The 16,116-nt window shown below is 41.8% G+C and overlaps 1 protein-coding gene across 4 annotated transcripts in view; it reads left to right on the top strand.

Moving 5' to 3' along the window:
- MAP3K21 (mitogen-activated protein kinase kinase kinase 21) overlaps positions 1-16,116 on the top strand; it is a 139,004-nt gene that overhangs the window by 81,345 nt on the left and 41,543 nt on the right. For 2 of the 4 annotated variants that reach the window (XR_009498073.1, XR_009498074.1), the window contains exon 13: positions 14,744-14,853. The gene's annotated coding sequence lies outside the window, so the exon portion shown is untranslated. Of the gene's footprint in view, positions 1-1,749; positions 1,983-14,743; positions 14,854-15,441; positions 15,791-16,116 lie in introns of those variants that run through there. The other 2 variants (XR_009498075.1, XR_009498076.1) reach the window with 2 other exon arrangements.

Consider the following 16,116-nt stretch of genomic DNA (forward strand, 5'->3'; position numbering starts at 1 on the left):
TATTATAAATAAAGGGAAGGAGGCGGGGGAGACATCTGAGCAATAAAATAATCACCCCCAAGAATTTTTTTGAAAGGCCCATGCATTTCCCTCAACAGAAGAGACCGCCGTGTTTTTACTGAAGTGAGTCCCTCTTTGCCCGTTTACCTAATACACAAGTTTCCTTCAATTTAATTAGCTTGTGTGCTGGCACATAGACTATTTCATGATCGTATTATTTGACTCAAAGTGAAGATAGTACTTAGTTTTTGCTATTGTGGTTTCTACAAGACCACATAAGAAAAGGTACATAAAACTGCACAATTAGGCACATATACCTAAGCGGTAAACCACTGCCCACTCTTTGCTGGGCCTGGGACATCCCAGTGTCACGGCCACAGGACCAGTTGATTACCACCCCCATGGTCCTGACTCAGTAGTAATCAAAATTAATTAATTAATTAATAGCATTAATGAATTATTATAATAAATAATAATTGGTTAATTATGATTACTATACCTCATCTAACTATTCAAGGGCTGGGTTTTAAAAATATTTTGCCTGAAGTGATTAGAAATGTTTTAATAAGTACTTAAAGGGTTATATTTCCATTAACTGCAGATTTCACTTAACCAGCTTATTTCCTGTGCTGCTAAATAAATGCAGGGGAGAATTCCCTTATTTCTTGACTCTAATCTAAATGCCTTTGCTTTGAACTCATCATGCTTTGAATTTTTTGGTCTTCTCTTTTAACTGTATGAAACTTTCAAAATCTCCCTATGTCCCTTTAAACTTCATCCTCAGAAAAGGGTGGCATCATTTTTTTTAAAACATTGTAACAACAAAATCTTAAAGGCTATAAGGACTCTTGATCTATGAAATGGCTCATTATTTAGTGGGTGTTTTAAAACAGGCTTTCTTGGACTTCCCTTGCGGTGCAGTGGTTAAGAATCCACCTGCCAATGCAGGGGACACGGGTTCAAGCCCTGGTCGGGGAACTAAGATCCCACATGCTGCGGAGCAACTAAGCCCGTGCACCACAACTACTGAGCCTGCGCTCTAGAGCCCACGTGCCATAACTACTGGAGCCCGTGCACCTAGAGCCAGTGCTCCCCAACGAGAAACCACCTCAATGAGAAGCCCACGCACTGCAACAAAGAGTAGCCCCCGCTTGCCGCAACTAAAGAAAGCCAGCGCGCAGCAACGAAGACCCAACACAGCCAAAAATAAATAAATAAATAAATTTATTAAAAGAACAAAAACAAAAAACAGGCTTTCTTTTCTTTTTTTTTTTTTTTGAAGTATACTTGATTTACAATGTTGTGTTCATTTTTGGCATAGAAAAAGTGATTCAGTTATACATATATGTATGTATTCTCTTTCATATTCTTCTCCATTATGGTTTATTACAGGATATTGAATATAGTCCCTGTACTATACAATAGGACCTTGTTGTTTATCTATTTTATATATAGTGGTTTGTACCTGCTAATCCCAAACTCCTAATTTATCCCTCCCCGCCTTCCCACTTCGGTAACCATAAGCTTGTTTTCTATGCCTGTGAGTCTGTTTCTGTAAAATGGGCTTTCATTATAGCATCTGTATCAAGTCAGCAAGTTCCTTCATCTTCAAACCGTTCTCTGTGGCTTGTCATCTAGCAATAGATATCTGAGAAGCTAAATATTTAAACAGCTTTTTCAATTTGTCACCTGGTTTCTGTCACAAGCTCTGCTAGTTTTTCGCGCTTCATGTGTTTTGAATCTCCCCAGAGCCGCTGCCGCAGCTGAGGCTCTCCTGGTCTCCCACCTGCATCCCTGCAACAGACTCACAACAGGCCTTCGAGCTCCAAATTGCAGGGCAGAACCACCTCCAGGCCAGCAGTGATAAGAGGGATCCGGACAGCCACCCCACGTGTTTTACAGAGTCCCCTTTGCCAGTTCTGAGTCTATTTGTAAAATGCTAGGAGATAGAAACGTGGTCCTGCCGCTGTCATTTGTGCTCTGCAAGCATCCTTTTAACAGTGGAAGTTGCTGTGTGTAAAGCGGGGCAAGAAGACACCTTCAGGAGTAAATCCTAGCTCTCCTGGGGCAGCAGCGTGCTTCTGGTTGTTCAGTTTCCTGGTTGTTCAATTTCACGGCCAGACACGCTGGGGTCAGCAGCTGCCCCCCGACTGCGCTGGGCCTGTGTTGTGTGAGAACAATTCATGCCCAGGAACTTCGTGGGACAGGTGTCAGGAGGGCGTCTGCCAGCAGGCCAGACAGCTGTTTCCATTAAATGCCAGGTGAAAAATGGAAAGAAAAATCCATCTGTGGGACTTCCCTGGTGGCACAGTGGTTAAGAATCTGCCTGCCAATGCAGGGGACACGGGTTCGAGCCCTGGTCTGGGAAGATCGTACATGCCTCAGAGTGACTAAGCCCGTGCGCCACAACTACTGAGCTTGCGCTCTAGAGCCCGCACACCACAACTACTGAAGCCTGTGCGCAGCAACGAAGACGCAGAGCAGCCAAAAATAAATAAATACATTTATTAAAAAAAATAAAATCCATCTGTAGCCCCATGAGACCTGGCTTCTATTATCAAATAAGTTTGTGTGTGCACGTCGGTATGTGTGTGGAATTTCTCATAAATTTTGCTTCACTTTCCAAATTGTATACATCTTTCTTCGGCCTTTTGCGTTTCCTCTTCTCTCTCTGTCTCTCCCCCAACCCCTATCTCTGTCCCTCTCTCGAACTCTCCATTCTGCTTCTGCCATTTCTTCCTTTCTCCTCAATGAACACTGGACAGAGAACAGAATTTACTTAAAGAAAAAAAAAAAAACCAAAATAAATAATAAAACCCAAAATGATTAATTGGTAAAAAGAAATATTTTCAGTCATTCATTTTTTACTCCTTTATAACTTTTATGCTGTTTTCTTCAAATAATTTATGCTTTAGTAGCTTTGTTCAAATTTTGGAATTTTCTAGGGGCTTATTGATAATTTGGGGGAGATTCATCACGGAGTATTTTGCTTCTTGTGGCATCATCTTGTTTCAGATATGTCTTGCTGTGCCTCTGGTAATGTTTTTATGAATTTTAATTTTATCTTTGGAGCAAGGTAAATGGGCCCAAAATAAATTGGTTGAAAATGCGTGTTTCCAACCACTAGTTCAAGCACTGACAACTCATGTGGCCTCTGAGTGATTTTGTGACAGCTCAGTGAATTTGTCTGCTTTCAAACTAATTTTGCTGTTTAAAAATTTTTTAATTCATTTTATTTATTTATTTTGGCTGCATTGGGTCTTTGTTGCTGGGCTTTCTCTAGTTGGGGCGAGCAGGGGCTACTCTTTGTTGCGGTGCATGGGCTTCTCATTGCGGCGGCTTCTCTTGCTGCTTAGCACGGGCTCTAGGTGCACAGGCTTCAGTAGTTGTGGCACGTGGGCTCAGTAGTTGTGGCACAGGGGCTTAGTTACTCTGCGGCATGTGGGATCTTCCCGGACCAGGGCTCGAACCCGTGTCCCCTGCATTGGCAGGCGGATTCTTAACCACTGCGCTACCAGGGAAGCCACATTAATTTGGTAAGTGTTTTCTTAAAGAGATGTCCCGCATCTCTTTATGATATGAACCGCAGGCCCCATACTACCTAGATTCATTGCTGTGCTGAACTCAGTAGGGAAAATATAATTGGCTAATGTTTTTGTTCTCATCCCACTCATCAAAGAGTGGAAACCACAGGAGTTCTGAGCTTTATTAACATTCCACCTGCTACACTTGCCCTCTGGACACAAAATAATATTTGAATCGCACCCAAGGAATACCCTGTTTTCCTCCCCTTCCCGTCATCATTCCCCTCCACAGGGGTCCACACTTACCACTGTGCCTGTCTTCATTCCCATAGTGATGTTAGTCAGCACTATTTACCCCAATAACACAGGCTACGTTTATAAGATTATTCCTGAATGCTCTAGGGCCACAGTTCGCTATTTTCCAGGGAGAAGGGACTTCAAACCCCTTATGTTTAGAAAATCCAAAATCCTTTGCTAGAACAACCTAAGACACTCAATACATTTCTAAAAAATGACAGGAAGTGCTGAAAGCAGAACTATGGCCTTCACGGGGTAAATAATGACTTTGTTAAGCAATGAGTCAACCATTTGGGACCTACTGGACTTGAAAAACAAGATCTGTCAAAGAGAAACTGGCGGAGCTGGAAGGCCGGCCACCCAGAGGGCAGGGGTGAAGTGGGTGTGGGGAATTTCAAGAACAGTGAGGAAATCTGTTGGGTCCAATATTTGAGATACAGATAAATATCAGTTTTGATCCTTTTAGGTCCGTCTGCTTGTGGCAAAATATCCCTGGCAGCTGGTTAGGGGAACTCCGCTCTGGTGAGGGAAAGTGGTGGGAAATGAGCCTGGCCAGCGGGGCCCCAGTCAAAAGCTTCATATATCAAGATGAGGTACTAACCCAGCCAAGGAGGAAGAGGATGCCCAGATGGGCACCTGCATAGAACCAAGTAGAATGTGAGCAGGTGGGTAAGGGAGCCTCCAAGTCCAGGCCAGTTTGTTCTGCTTTGTTTTTTCTTGTTTATTCGTCTATTTGATTTTAGACATTATCTATTGACTTCCTACTACAAAATACTAGGATTCAGCTCTCTTTGCTCACCCCCCAATCCTCTGCTACACACAGACACTGCCCTTCTGCCCATCCTGCCAATATAGATTTTTGGTTGAATCCTTATATCATATATTTATCCATTATTACAACTGTGTGATTATTGTTCACAGCCAAGCTAGGTCGAGATGACGGGGAGTGTCCTATGATTACATTTTCTTTTTTAATATAAGTTTTTACTTTTCATGAAATTAATAATGCACATTTTCGGTTTGTTTCATTTTCTTTTTTTTTTTTTCCAGTACTTTATTAAGGAATAAATTACATGTAGTAAAACGTATCTTAAGTGTCCAGCTTAATGACTTTTACATAGGATATGCCTGTGACGCCAGGACATATCTGTCACCCTAGAAGGTTCCCTTGTGTCCCTTTCAGTTAGTACCCTCTGTCCTGGTCCCCCCCCAGTCTATGCCATCTTGGATGGAGAGAAGCAGAGGCAGGCACAGCTGTGACTAAGAGAAATCAGTTGCTGGGGACACAGAAGCCTGGTTCTCAGGATCGCAGCAGGTGGAATGGAGCCACAGTGTTCCCAGTCTGTGAGAGTGACATCATTCCAAATCCCACGGGATGGACCCAGATGACTCAGAAGTTAGGATGGTCTGAGACTCTTGGAGAGAAACTTGTGGATCCATCTGGGAAAGGCTGTGGAACACGATGGCTGGGGAACGAACATGAGTGCTGGCAGGGGGAAAAAGGCGACTTGTAACTTGTTTAGAATTTTGGTGGCTAAAATAGGCACATGAAAAGTGCTCAATATCGCTAATTATTAGAGAAATGCAAATCAAAACTACAGTGAGGTATCATCTCACACCGGTCAGAATGGCCAGCAACAAAAAGTCTACAAATAATGAATGCTAGAGAGGGTGTGGAAAAAAGGGAGCCCTCCTAGTCTGTTGGTGGGAGTATATATTGGTGCAGCCACTATGGAGAACAGTATGGAGGTTCCTTAAAAAACTAAAAATAGAATTACCGTATGATCCAGCAATCCCACTCCTGGGCATATATCAGGAGAAAACTATAATTTGAAAAGATACATGCACCCCAGTGTTCATTGCAGCACTATTTACAATGGCCAAGTCATGAAAGCAACCTAAATGTCCACTGACACATGAATGGATAAAGGAGATGTGGTACATATATACCATGGAATATTAGCCATAAAAAAAGAATAATGCCATTTGCAGCAACATGGATGAACCTAGAGATTATCATATTAAATGAAGTAAGTCAGAAAGAGAAAGACAGATATCATATGATATCACTTATATGTGGAATTTAAATAAGATACAAATGAACAAAACAGAAATAGACTCACAAACACAGAAGACAAACTTATGGTTACCAATGGGGGAAGGTGGGAAAGGATAAATTAGGAGTTTGGGATTAACAGGTACAAAGTATTATATATAAAATAGGTAAACAACAAGGTCCTACTGTATAGCACTGAGAACTATATTCAGTATCCTGTAATAAACCATAATGGAAAAGAATATAAAGAATATATATATATAACTGAATCACTTTGCTGTACACCAGAAACTAGCACAACATTGTAAATCAACTATACTTCAATAAAAAAGAAAAGTTGGGACTTCCCTGGTGGTCCAGTGGTTAACACTCCACGCTCCCAATGCAGGGGGCACGGGTTCAAACCCTGGTCAGGGAACTAAGATTCCACATGCTGCATGGTGTAGCCAAAAAAAAAAAAAAAATCATTAAAAAAGAAAAGTTATTTTCTAATATTATAGAATTAAACTCATTGGCTTTGGTTCACATATATTGCAAAAGGTACATATATGGCAGAAGAGAAACCACAGGTGATGCATTGATGAAAGTTAAGTTGGTCTAGAATAATCATACTTTAAACAAAGCAAAATGACAGGGATGTCTCAGGAACCCTGGAAGCTGAAATTCAGTAGTCTAGGACCTGTAAGTTCCTAATATTTCCAAAGACAGAGAGAGACAGAGAAAGACAGGCAGACACAGAGAGAGAGACTCACACACACAGAGAAAATCCCTTCAGCACTGAGGTAGACTGAATTATTAGTCCCAGCTTTCCAGTTACCTGTAGTAATATTATCCATTGGCAAACTCACCCTGGCTTCCAGGTTAGCAGAGTTCACTTCTCTGTTCCTTAACTTTGAGTTTTGCCATATGACTTGCTTTGGTCAATGAGACGTTGGTGAGCATGTCTCAAACAGAGGGTTAGAATATGGTTGTGTCTTTGGGCTGGAATTCCTGCACTCTGGTTGACCCGCCATGAGCAGAATATGCCCCAAGTACCCACCTGCCCTCAGCCTGGGTCTGAGAATGAGACAATAAAACAGACCACACGCCCTGGCTAGCTGTTAGTCTGAGACTGATGAGAGCTGCATGGAGCCGACATGAACCCTTGGAACCTGGAGCCTGGAGTCCCGCCAAGATCAGCAGAGTTGCAGCCAACCTGCAGACCTGGAACTATAAAAACAAATTATTGTTTTTTCAGCCAGTGAGTTTTGAGATTTTTTTTAATGCATCCTTATTGTGGTAATTGCCAACTCATACCAAAATTGGGGTGTTGCCATAACATGAACCTAAAATTTTGTGGAATGAGTTTTGGTAGTGAGTGGCAGAAACAGAGGAAATGGTTCCAGGAGGCTGAATAAATGGTAATGCCCATTACATTGTGGGAAAGCATTTGATACAACTGTACTTGGTGGAAATTTGGAAAAAAGAAAATGTACCTATGGAACTTTTAGTCTTGGGTGAGGAAGTTTGAAGGAAGAATATCGGAACAGGACTTGGTTGCTCCTAGGCGCACATGGTAAAGTACCATAGGTAAGAGGAAAATGTTCAGGGAAGAACTGGTTAGTTGCAAATAGAACGGAGAAGAATTTTAGGGAGTCCAGAAATTGTGGGGCAGAGTTACAAAATGAGAAATTTCTCACAAAGTCAAGGCTTGGGGTCATTATAACAGCCTCAGGGCAAAGACAAAATCTACTATTTCTTCCTACTAATATGGCACAGCCTTGGAGTAAAAAGACATCAAGGGTCTGCCTGAAACAGTCTTGGTTAAGACATCTGAAAGGATTAAGATGGCATCTATAGGTCCCTTCAGCTGGACAGAAGGGCTGTTAGAAAGATTATGGGCATGATTCCACAGAAGCCTGATATCTCAAACGTACCCATAATTAAGGCTAGAAAGAGGCATATCTTGAAAGGTATATGGCTGTGCCTTTTGCCACATGCAAGTTTACTGAAATTACTTTCATAGAGAACCCACATTTTGAGATATCTGTATTGGCAAAAACCCTGCCAGCCTAGAGGAAAAGAGACTGACACTGTTAAAGACATAAAAAGACCTCTTGACCCCCAACTTTCTATATGCACTGTGATGGTTAATTTTATGTGTCAACGTGACTGGGCCAGGAGGCATTCAGACATTTGATCAAACATTATTCTGGGTGTGTCTGTGATCCTGTTTTTTTGATAAGATTAACATTTGAATGGGTAGACAGTAAAGCAGACTGCCCTCCCTAATGTGGGTGGGCCTCATCCAATCAGTTGAAGGCCTGAATAGAACAAAAGGGCTGACCCTCCACGAGTAAGAGTGAAGTTCTCCTGCCTGACTGCCTTCAAGCTGGGACATCTGAACATCAGGGTTTTTTTCCCTGCCTTCCAACTAGAACTGAAACGCTGGCCTTTCCTGGGTCTCAAGCCTGCCAACGTTCAGAATGGAACTTACACCATCGGCTCTCCTGGGCCTCCAGCTTGCCAACTGCAGGTCTCGGGACTTGTCAGCCTCCATAATTGTGTGAGCCAGTACCTTATACAAAATCAATCGCTTCTCTCTCTCTTTCTCTCTCCACTCACCACAGCCCCTCTGCATGGTTTCAATGATAAGAGGCCAAGAAAATGATCTCACGGTGCTTGCCAAATGGCCAGCCCTTGGGGTGCCAGACCTCTTCTGGCTTCTGTGTAGGGAGAAATGCCATCTCAGTGCCATACTTTATGTTACATAGACCCCCAAGCATCTCTGTGTATGCCCACAGTCTTCAATAAACTATATAAAAAACAGCTCCCTCAATCTTTGTAACTGTTTTATGAAAATTTCCAAAAATCTCCAGTTGGCTTACCTCTGTGGCTCATCCTTCCTGATTATAGTTTCTGAAGCTCAGTGCAAAGGGAGAGGCCAGCAGGTGCCATGGATCTTGGCTCTGCATCCTCCTCTTTCCTCTCCCCCTCCCTGAGATTTGCTGTTCACTAAACTCATCCTTCTTCCCAGTTGCAAACAAAACCTTTTGCACATGGATACCACGGAGACAGTGATTAGCAAGGAGGTTGTTTATAGCAGCAGAGCTAAGCCTCCAATCAGCCAGCCACAAAGCCTTGAAGAATGTGTGTGTGTGTGTGTGTGTGCATGTGCATGCGTGCATAAGCACAAATGTTTCTTTTCAAGTCACTATATGCTTGGAACTGGGGGATTAAACATATGAAGATTTACTTTTGTCCTTCCTTTTGAGCAATCCTCTTAGAGATTGGATAGTATGGTAGGTATCCTAAATAAACCTTTCATTGCTTAACTAAAATTTTCCCAGAAGGGTCAAGAAGATGACATTGTGGGCTTCCCTGGTGGCGCAGTGGTTAAGAATCCGCCTGCCAATGCAGGAGACGTGGGTTCAAGCCCTGGTCTGGGAAGATCCCACATGCAGCGGAGCAACTAAGCCCGTGTGCCACCACTACTGAGGCTGTGCTCTAGAGCCCGCGAGCCACAACTGCTGAAGCCCACGCGCCCAGAGCCCGTGCTCTGCAAAAAGAGAAGCCACTGCAATGAGAAGCCTGCGCACCGCAACGAAGAGTTAGCCCCCGGTCGCAGCAACTAGAGAAAAGCCCGTGCGCAGCAACAAAGACCCAACGCAGCCAAAAATAAATAAATAAATAAATAAATAAATAAATAAATTTATAAAAAAAAAAAAAAAAAAAAAAAAAAAAGAAGATGACATTGTAACCAAAGGAAGTACATATGACTTTCTCGGAGATTAAGGACTGACATGCTGTTTGGATTGACCTACCACGCTGTGGTTCTGCTCTGTGCATGTGGTTCAGCTTCTCTTAGTGATGACATAGTAGAAACTGCAAGAAAACTAGCTATTTTAATTCTTCCAAAAGCTTGTATCAAATTGAAGGAGAAATAAGAAAACAGAGGATAAATAGGTATAATTTTCAGTGGACTGAAAGAATCTAGCAAGCAAATATTGATTTCAGTGCCTGGCACACAAATGAGTTATTGATGGTGTTCTTTTTGTTGAAGGTGCCAAGTTTCATTTCCCACTCAATTGAAGGCTACAATCTAGGAGTAGGCAGTCTGATTAAGTGAGCCAGTACAAGGCTAATGACTTACTTTTAAGATCCCACAGTGTGCTCTGACTTGAAAAATCTCAATATACTTTAGACTCCAGAAGGAAAAGGACACTTTGTTGATTCTTTCAACTGTAACATATTATAACATTATCAGCAATCAAAATGGACTTTCTTAGGGGAAAATTTAAATGAAGCCATCCTTGGGAGGTATTTTGTACTCGTAATTGCTTAGCTTCTTTCTGTTGCTTCCAACTGCCAGGGCTCTGATATTCCAGAGAGGGAAATGAGAAAAGTTGCTCAAACCATGTCAAGTTGGCCTTTCTTGATATATTGCAACAGCTGTGGGAATAAAGTGTCCAAGGAAACAACCATGTAGCAGGAAACTAGTCTATGCTAGGCATTCAATAAACAAGGTTTCAATATTTAGGGTGCGAAAAGCATGTGACATGAATAAGCAATCATTTGTGTATTTCATCGCTCTCTTTCATGGTTGCAAAAGCATCACTTACAGATCAGTAGCGATTACATTTCAGGAAACAGGGTCATGCGTGAATTTGTGGCCTCATTTGATGGTGGGAGGTGACACTGCAGAAAGAATACTGATCAGTTTCAGATGCAAGTGAGAATTTCCGATGACCTTCCCTCCAAGGACAACTCCCAACTAGGCAGTTACCAGGATCTTCCCCTGAAGTCTTTATGGAGACAGAGCTTTTCCTCGCATAGCAGGTGGCCTTCTCTTGGCTACTGCTTGGTGCCAGAATCCCAGCCCCCGAGGGTGGCGCTCACTCCCCCTTCCTGTGAGCAGATGAACAGCATATGGCCCTGTGTTTCTCAAGGACAGAGCCTGTGGCTTTCCCCAGCCAGTTAGGAAAATGAATCTGGATGAAAAAGGGAAGGTTTCAGGATAAAACCAAAAAGATTAGGTTCTTATACCCAGGCAACATGCCTTCCTAAACAGAGAGGGAAACACCGAGCTGAACATAAAAATGATGGTGATGGTCATGGCAGGAAGATCAAAGTGGCCTTTAAATCCCAAAGTGCCCAGAAGTAAGGGAGCAAAAAAGAGAGGTTTATTTTCCCTGATATAAGTTTCTTATTCTTTAGGCACACCACAAAAACAATAAAACTTTTAAATGGAATACCTCTTCAGCCTTCTAAAATAAAATTTCCAAGAAGATCCCCAAATTAAAATGGATCGTTAGACCAAAAATAATGGTAAAGAGGATACATGCTCTTCGGGGAGAGAATATAAAGCAGCAAAGGGAACTGTATCCAGAATTTAGCACTACTAAATGTAGAGCGCTTCCTCATGCACCAACAGCTAATAAAGTGGCCCAGGCTGATTGCAGTGAGTGAAGTTCATTTCAAAAAGACATCGCCATTTGTAAAAAAATCCTACCATTTGGGAAGACATGGATAGACCTTGAAGGCATTATGGCAAGTGAAATAAGTTAGACAGAGAGACAAACACCGTATGATCTCACTTTTAGGTGGAATCCAAGAAAACGAAGAACAACAAACTCATAGATACAAAGAACAGATTGGGGGTTGCAGAGGTGGAGGTAGACAGTGGGCTGAAATGGGTAAAGGGAATCAAAACGTACACACTTCCAACTACAAAGTCAGTCAGTCCTGGGGACGTAACGTACAGCAGGGTGACTGTAGTGAATAACACTGTATCATGTATTTGAAAGTTGCTGAGAGAGTAGGTCTTAAAAGTTCTCAACAGAAGAAAAATATTTCGTAACTATGGATGGTGGTGGATGGTAACAAGACTTACTGTGATGATCATTCCACAATAGTTACTGATATCAAATCATTACGCTGTACACCTGAAACTAATATATATATATATGTCAATTACATGCTAATAAAAACACATGATCCTTTATATTGTTTAAAACTTTTAAATAAAATTAATGCGATTTATTCGTCTTTTGAGTTCAGTGCCAAAAATTAAAATGTCACTCTATCCTGAAAAATTAATGTGCTCATTAAAATGATAATAGCATCTATACAATCTATGGATTTTCCTTTTGCCATGGTTGTTAGGAAACCCGGAGAAAATGAATAGAGTGAAATACGCTTAATCTTGGTTTCCGATACAGATTATCCTTTTTCACTCCCTCTTACATAATTCTAGAATTTTTAATGTTATTTTATATTTAAGTTATATTTTTATATATCATATATTTATATTATATAGCAGTCAAGCTTTTAAGTGCATTTTATTGTGAATTTACCAAAACATATCGACTAAGACTAGAGTAGATGTTATACATAATGCTCGGTAAACTACATTAGAGCAGGTCATTGTAAAATTGTGGAAATCGCAAGGACACAGTGACAGTAAAAACGAAAAAAATAATAATAAAGAGACCTTGAAATTGAGTTCTTAAGAGAACCACTGATGAAGTCCTACCTGGTCACGATGACTTTAATTCGAAAATTATACAATAAAAAGCACAGCTGTATTTAGGATAAAGGATTCCACCCCATCCTCACGCCTGTTGAACTCTAAGCTCCAGTGCTCACAGGGAGCATTCAGGAAGCTTACAGTTTATACTGTGCTTAAGATTATACTGATCTATAATCTTACTTTCTGTCCCTTGGACACAGACCAAAATAACGTTACCTTTTTGCGGGGAGAGAGGGAGAATAAATGCCTCATAAATTTTAAACTCATTTTAAAATTGTGGTCAACAAGTGTCAGATTTCTTTTAATTTTTTAAAATAAATTTATTATTTACTTTTGGCTGCATTGGGTCTTCGTTGCTGCACGCGGGCTTTCTCTAGTTGCGGTGAGCGGGGGCCACTCTTCGTTGTGGTGCGCGGGTTTCTCATTGTGGTGGCTTCTCTTGTTGTGGAGCATGGGCTCTAGGCGCGTGGGCTTCAGTAGTTGTGGCTCACAGGCTCAGTAGTTGTGGCTCGAGGGCTTAGTTGCCCCATGGCATGTGGGATCTTCCCGGACCAGGGCTCGAACTCATGTCCCGTGAATTGGCAGGTGGATTCTTAACCACTGTGCCACCAGGGAAGTCCCCAGATGTCTTAAAATGTATCGCTGCCAAGACAAATCTCCTTCATTTTGTATTTGTATCCTTGATTTTACATATTAAACGCAGGACTAAATCTTTATTCCTATTGAATATGCTTTTATTGGTTTTGATCTCTTTGTTAAGATGATTCTGAATGGAATATAGCACTTACCCCAGGAGATATTCATTCAAACAGGAATGCATGTGCAAATGTCTTGACTTTGCTGTGTCTTTAGTCAAAAATAAAAATGGTAAAAGGCATAAGACCAAGACAGGTGTCTGGAGAAACTTTGCTAGAGACTTCTTACAGGTTGATAAGGAGCCATTAAACCAAGTCTCTGCTGGTAGGTTTCTGTAACTCTGGGTATATCTAAGTGATATACTCTGGGTGTATCCTTCCTTCCACTTACCTATCAATTTCTTACCCTCAGAGAAAACACAAGACTTTTTAACAAATGGTTTCTTGATATCAAGTCACACGATAGCCTTGATACATCTTTAATCTATCCTGACTCTAATGGCAAAAAAAACAACAAAAAAAGCAGTTATTTTAGAGCACCTTGTTTAGTGGATTCGTATAAGAGTCCAGGAAACAACATTTCTTTTTCTAGTGAGTCACAATCTGTTAATTTAATAATTTTTTCTAAAATTTCCCCAGATATTAATGTCAATCTTAAAAGTCTTGCGTGAAATCTTTTCCAAATTCTCCACATTTGGAAAGCCAGAATTACATTTGTCTGTCAGATTCTGTCTCTCATATTTATCTTTTCTCTTTATTTGTACAATCTTCATTCTAGTTCTTTTCTTTTCATTATCTTATGTGTGATTTGCCACAAACTTTGTATAAACAAAATTATGCATTATGTTTTGGTTCTAAATATGTCAGAAAAATATTTCATTTAAGCTTGCTTTTAATTTTTGCTATAGGAAGATGATATCAAGCTACTGCGTTGAATATTAAAAATCACACTGAGGTTTTTATAGTGCTGGGGTAAATGAAGCAAGAAGTGGGTGGGAAGTTATTGGGTTTTTTAAATTTTATTTATTTATTTATTTATTTTTGGCTGTGTTGGGGTCTTCGTTGCTGCACGCGGGCTTTCTCTAGTTGCGGCGAGTGGGGGCTACTCTTCGCTGCAGTGCGCAGGCTTCTCAATGCGGTGGCTTCTCTTGCTGCAGAGCACGGGCTCTAGGCGCGTGGGATTCAGTAGTTGTGGCACACAGGCTCAGTAGTTGTGGCTCACAGACTCTAGAGCACAGGCTCAGTAGTTGTGGCGCACGCGCTTAGTTGCTCTGTGGCATGTGGGATCTTCCCGGACCAGGGTTCGAACCTGTGTCCCCTGCATTGGCAGGCGGATTTTTAACCACTGCGCCAACAGGGGAGTCCTGAAGTAATTGTTTTTAATCCCAATAAGTTTATTTAAAGTTCAGTTACACAGACGATAATTAACACTAAGAACTATCATTATCTTCTGTCCCTGCCATATTTTATTACCTCTCACAATAATCTAAGCCTTTTCACATTTGGGATGAATAATAAAACAATTTGACAGTAACAGTGGTCTGATCCTTTTTTTGCATTGAAGGCAAGAAAACAGAACGCAGGAAAATTTCCTCTTAGATCAAACAGAGTCAAATGTTAGCCTTATTGGAAATCTGTTTCAACTCAATTACTTGGATGCCTTGATCTTCCTTGAGTTTCCTGGGTGGTAAATATGAAGTATCCTTGGCTTCTCTTCTAGGCAGAGAAATTGATGTACAAGTGGAGCCGAAAATAAACTAGCTGGGCAGTGACACAAGGATGCAAGGCACCTCTGGTTCTGGACAGAACTGGTGATGGAAGAGAAGGGAGGTGAGTAGGGCCGGGGCCAGCTCTCCTGTGCCATCACTTTCTAGAGCAAAATTCCACGAGTCCGAGAATTCCAAATTTGAGCCTGGCCTCCTGGGTCTAATGAAGGTATGTAGATCAAGGTAGCACTTCTAACTTTCAAGTATTTAGGCATCTTATATGCAGGTCTTCATTTCTACTCCTGGTCTTAGCCACACTCCTGTCCTACAGAAATCATCATCATCAATATACATATTTTGAAAACTTAGATTGTTAGATGAGATCTTTCTGGAAGCAGCATTTAACTCAATGTAAGTAGCGCACATAGATCCTCATCTGAAACTTTCTCTGAACGGCACTTCGTCTCCGTGACTGGAGTAGGGTATGCGTGTGAACTGTTTTCCCTGCCTGTGACAAGGGGTGATTTGAAGGTGATGAACCATACTCAACACATTAAACATCTTTCTTCAAAGAAACCTGCAGAGCTTGTCGTAAAATCCCACTGTTCTCTGTCCTAACACATCTCCCATCTTTTAAATCCTGTTTGGAAATTATTCCTTTTTAATTTCTTGAGAGAATGTCCGTGAATAAATTATTTTGCCCATTTCCTAGGTAACTTGAGCCCCAAAGGAAGCACAAAGCATTTCTCTGTCCCTGACAGCATTGTGTCCTGGGCCATGAAACCAGCACTGGGAGATGAAGTATGAAGTAGATACAAAATACCTGGCTTTCTGTGTGCAGGTGGGGCTTCCCAGAGCTCTGGCTTGCATGACTTCTGCATTCTGGAGCTATCTACACTCAGTGCCACTTCAGGTCAAAGCCTGTTTCAGCAACACATAGTGCCAAGCTTCCAAGTGGGGCACGTCCAGTTTGGAAGCAGTGTTTGCTAAAATGGATCCATTCTCTCTAATAACATTTTGACCAAGCATGTAATAAATGAATTTCATCCCCTTGGCATGCACATCACTTTTGCCTGTGAGTACCATATTCTCAAAACTGGCATAGCTGGGGCTTCCCGGGTGGCGCAGTGGTTAAGAATCCGCCTGCCAACGCAGGAGACACGGTTTCGAGCCCTGGTGTGGGAAGATCCCACATGCCGCGGAGCAGCTAAACCCGTGCACCACAACTACTGAGCCTGCGCTCTAGAGCCTTTGAGCCACAGCTACTGAAGCTCGTGCGCCTAGAGCCTGCGCTCCGCAACAAGAGAAGCCACCGCAAGGAGAAGCCCGCGCACCGCAACGAAGAGTAGCCCCCGCTCGCCACAACTAAATAAAGTCCGCGCGCAGC

The sequence above is a fragment of the Balaenoptera ricei genome, chromosome 16, assembly GCF_028023285.1.
Source record: "Balaenoptera ricei isolate mBalRic1 chromosome 16, mBalRic1.hap2, whole genome shotgun sequence".
Taxonomy (NCBI): Eukaryota; Metazoa; Chordata; class Mammalia; order Artiodactyla; family Balaenopteridae; genus Balaenoptera; species Balaenoptera ricei.